At 43.9% G+C, this 5,090-nt stretch overlaps 1 non-coding gene across 1 annotated transcript; it reads left to right on the top strand.

The window, feature by feature from the left end:
- Window positions 1-782: 782 nt before the first annotated feature.
- LOC124892567 lies at window positions 783-4,141 on the top strand. The gene has a single exon (XR_007050321.1). It is a non-coding gene; the product is annotated as a 28S ribosomal RNA (ribosomal RNA).
- Window positions 4,142-5,090: the final 949 nt, after the last annotated feature.

Genomic DNA, 5,090 nt, shown 5'->3' with positions numbered 1-5,090 from the left:
CAATTAAATTATCTTGTGAAATATTTGGATCATGGAGATATGGGAGTTTGATACCTATGACGTCCAGTAATGTCCATTGAACCTTATTATTTAAAGAAAGGAGAAATCATAAAAAGGTTTACGTAGATGAACCTATGGAAGGATCATTGTGAAAACCTGCATAGCAGAATGACCCGTGAACGTGTTTAGCAACAAGGGAGTACGCGTGGGCGGGATGCTGCAGCCGTTTGTACAAGCGCCTCCCCCTCATCCCCAGCACATGCGCCCAATGTGTGCATCAAGCAACTAACAAACCTCGGTGCGGAAAGCACTAAGGAATACCTAAATTGATAGCCTGCCCTTCATGCCCTTCTACAGCATGCATCGGGGGGACCTGGGCTTCCTTTATAAAAAAAAATGACTTTCGGCAATGGATAGCTCAAATCTCACATCGATGGAAAATATAGCAAAATGCGATACTTGGTGTTAATTGCAAAATCCCGTGAACCACCGATTCTTTGAATTCAAGTTGTACTAGAAGATATTAGGCCGAGGGCACGTCTGCCTGGGCATCACACAATGTATAACTCCCTCGCATCATGCCTTAATCATGAGGTGCTCTGTCTTAGCGGGGTGGATACTAGTCTCCCATCATCTCAAGATCATAGATGGCGTAAATACGAGTCCACTTCTACGAATGTCACAGCAAGTGGTGGTGGTAACTTAACTCTCTTTGTTTTTGCGGCTACAGCCCATCATGCGTTGGCACTATAGGACCCTATCGTGCTTATACACTTGGACCGCAACTCCAGGTCTAGTGGGATTACCTGCTGAGTTTAAGCATATCAATTAGCGGAGGAAAAGAAACCTACAAGGATTCCCTTAGTAATGGTAAGCGAAGTAGGAATAGCTCAACCTTAAAATCGGGTAGCTCCATTGTTCCAATTGTAGTTTGGAGAAGCATCCTCTAAGGTGGACCGGGCCCAAGTCCCCTGGATGGGGGCGCCAGAGTGGGTGAGATCCCCAATGTTCCTGAACCCTGCTACACTATGAAGCTCTGTCTATGAGTTGGATTTTTAGGAATATAGCCCAAATAGGGCAGTGAATTTCACCCATGGCTAAATACAAGCGAGAGACCAATAGCGAACAAGTACCACGAGGGAAAGATTAAAAGTACATTAAAAAAAGAGTCAAAGAGTGCTTGAAATTATTGGGAGGAAAGTGAATGGGGTCCGGTGATGCACCACGGTCAGATGTGGAACAACGATGAGCTGGTCCGTCGATCAACTCGGTGCATGGACCAGCGTAGGTTGGGGGTATCTCGAGCTCTTGATACTCTCATGGAATAACATCTCATCGATTGTTGTAGGCAGCGTATGCCTCAGGTATTCTTTGGTATTTGCGCGCTCCAGACACTGGCATTTGGGCTCCCCATTCAACCCATTTTAAAATACGGACCAAGGATTCTTATATTGGTGTGAGTCAATAGACGAGTAAACCTGTAAGGCATAATGAAGCTAATTGGTTTGATCCCCCTAAGGGGTGCACCACCGACCGACCTTGATCTTCTTAGAAGGGTTTGAGTGTGCGCATACCTGTCGGGACCCAAAAATGGTGAACCATGCCTGAGCGGGGCAAAGACAAAGGTAACTTTGGTCGAGGCCCGAAGCGATACTAATGAGTAAATCGTTCGTCTAACTTTTGTATAGGGGCAAAATACTAATCAAACCATCTAGTAGCTGGTTCCCTCTGAAGTTTCCCTCAGGATAGCTGGAGCTCGCGTGCAAGTTCAATCAGGTAAAACCATTGATTATAGGCCTTGGGGGCGCAACTCCCTTGACCTATTCTGTAACTTTAAATAGGTAGAACTGCGCAACTTCTTTGTTGAGCTGTGCTACATAATCAAGAGCTCTAAATGGGCCATTTTTGGCTAGCAGAACTGGCAATATGGGATGAACGAAAAGCTAGGTTACGGTGCCAAACTGTGCTCTAACCTAGATCCCACATAAGGTGTTGGTTGATTAAGACAGCAAAACGTTAGTCATGGAAGTTAAAATCCACTAAGGAGTGTGTAACAACTTACCTATCTAATCAGCTAGCCTCAAAAATAGATGGCGCTTAAGCACACAACCTATACCCAGTCGTCGGGTCAAGTGCTAGGCCCAGATGAGTAGGATGGTGCGGCGGCGCTGCCAACCCTTGGGCATAAGCTCAGGTGAAGAGACCTTCGGTGTAATTCTTATTTGTAGAAGCAAATATTCAAATAAGAACTTTGAAGGCTGAAGAGGGGAAAGGTTCTATATGAATGGTAGTTGCTCATGGGTTAGTCGATCCTAAGGTTTAGGGGTACCTTGATAGATAACGTGTTTCACACATACTTCGAAAGGGAATTAGGTTAAAATTCCTGAATCGGGACGTGCTATTCGATAACAATTTTAGAAAGTTCAGAGACGTCTCTGGGAGCCTCAAAAAGAGTTATCTTTTCTGCTTAACAGCTTTACCACCCTAGAATTGGCTCAGTCGAAGGTAAGGTCTAGCAGCTGCAAGATCAGCATAAGTCATGTAGTGTCCAAAGAGCTTCTGGAGGCCCTTGAAAATCCAAAGGACCGAATGCCATCAACGCCTAATCGTACTCATAACTGCATCAGGTCTCCAAGGTAAACAACCTCTGGTCGATGGAACAATGTAGGCAAGAAATCTATAACTTTGGGAAAAAGATTGGCTCTGAGGGCTGAGCACAAGGGTCCGAGTCCTGAATCCATTGGTTATCAGTGGAATGGTTAAGCTACTCCCACGGTAAGAGTGGGTCATCACATTCTGATCGGGGGATGAAATAGGAATAGTTCCTTTGAGGGCCTTCCCTGCGCATCAAACCGCCAACTCAGAACTGGTACAGACAAGGAGAATCCAACTATTTAATTAAAAAAAGGCATTGTGATGGTCCCAATGAATGATCATGCAATGTGATTTCTGCCCAGTCCTCCAAATTTAAAATTACCAAAATTATCCAAGCGCGGGTAAACAACAGGAGTAACTATGACTCTCTTAAGGTAGCCAAAGTCCTCGTCATCTAATTAGTGATGTACATAAATAGATTAACGAGATTCCCACTATCCCTGTCTACTATCCAGTGAAACTACAACTAAGGGAACAAGCTTGGCAAAATCATTGGGGAAAGAATAACCTATTGAGCTTGACTCTAGTTTGACTTTGTGAAATGACTTGAGAGGTCTAGTATAAATGGGAGCCAAAGGAGTAAGTGAAATACCACTACTTTTAATGTTATTTTACTTATTTTGTGAATCGAAAGTGGGGCACTGCCCCTCTTTTTGGATCCAAGGCTCGCTCTGCGGGCGGATATAGGTGGAAGACATTGTTAGTTTAGGAATTTGGCTAGGGAGGCATATCTGTTAAAAACTAACGTAGGTGTCCTAAGATGAGCTCAACGAGAACAGAAATCTAGTGTAGAATAGAAGGGTAAAAGCTCGTTTGATTCTGATTTCCAGTATGAATACAAATAATGAAAGCGTGGACTAACGATTCTTTAAACCTTCGAAATTCAATGCTAGAAGTGGCAGAAAAGTTACCATAGTGATAACTAGCTTGTAGCAGCCAAGAATTCATAACGACGTCTCTTTTTGATCCTTCGATGTCGGCTCTTCTTAATTTTTTAAAGAAGAATTCACTAAGTATTGGATTGTTCACCCACCAATAGGGAATAGGAGATGGGTTAATACCATTGTGAGACAGGTTAGTTATTCCCTACTGATGATAGTGTCTCAATTGTAATTCAACCTAGTACTAGAGGAACTTTAGATTCACACAATTAGTCATCATGCTTAGTTGAAATGCCAGTGGCATAAAGCTACCATGTGTTGGATTAAGACTATATGCCTCTAAGTCAGAATTTGGCCTAGAAGCGACACATTTACCCTCTGTCCACTTTTTGACCCGCAGTAGGGGCCTTATCCCCCAAGGGCATATATCATTGGCTAAGACATTGCGGCAAAAGGGTCGCGGTGGCCGCTTCAAAGTATAATTTTCTTTAAGAGGTGGGTAGAATCCTTGCATATGACTTAAATATACGACTAGGTATTGTAAGTGGTAGAGTGGCCTTGCTTCCACGATCTACTAGGATTCGGCCATTTTTACTCCAGTCCGTCCCACCCCCTCCGATCCAATCATTTTTCCATCTATCTCCAAAGAAGGTTTGTGCATCCATTCTTGAAAAATCCCACTAAGTGTTATGAGTTCACCTCACCCTCGAGAATGTCACAGCATACCCTTACCCGAGTTCGCTGCTTATTTTTTAGGTGTTGCATTCATTCCATTCCAATCCATTTAGTATAATATCAAGTAGTCTTTCGTCCAAAGAAAAGGCATTGTAATTAGAGGTTTTTCGGTATGCACAGTATGGTTCAAGAGCCTAGTGATGTGTCGAGGCCAACATCATTGCGTGGAGGCATGTCGCTATTAGAGGTTTCCGTGACCATTAAGTTCAATCCTAGAGATATGTCCAATAACCCAGGCTCCGACGCCTGGATAAATCGGCAGCATACAATGCCCGTTGTCAAATACCAAATGACTGTAGTGGCCTACTGTTAGACCCAGTCTAAGGTATGACGTCTGACAAGTCCATATCAAGGTGCATATTGGCCTTGACATGTGCTAAGACAAGCAATGTAAGGACCAAGGTAGCTGGAGTGATGGCAAGGCATCCTTGTGCACATGAGGCAATGACAGGAGCATGGCACCTAAGTGGGCATACGTGCAAGTAATAACATGAGCATGGCATGGCACTGGCATCACATCAACGCTGGTATGGCACAGGTGACAGCATGGAACAGGCATAGACACATATATGGGCACTGACATTATTAAGGCAGAGTCACAGCATAGGCATTGGCGTTGCCTAAGCAGTGACAAAGCTAAGAAAACTTCATGGCACAAGCAATGGCATGGTGCATGCACAGACAATGACCTGACATTAGAATGGTATGATTTTGGAAAGGCGAGTCATGGCTGAGAACCATAACAAGATGATCAAGTTTTGGAGAAGCTGGAAATTGGCTAAGTGTCTAGCATTGGCAAAATTGACCAAGTGGGCAAGA

The sequence above is a fragment of the Capsicum annuum genome, unplaced genomic scaffold, assembly GCF_002878395.1.
Source record: "Capsicum annuum cultivar UCD-10X-F1 unplaced genomic scaffold, UCD10Xv1.1 ctg4857, whole genome shotgun sequence".
Classification (NCBI taxonomy): Eukaryota; Viridiplantae; Streptophyta; class Magnoliopsida; order Solanales; family Solanaceae; genus Capsicum; species Capsicum annuum.
The sequence above is the reverse complement of the archived record's forward strand: the minus strand, read 5'-3'. Positions and strand labels throughout refer to the sequence as shown.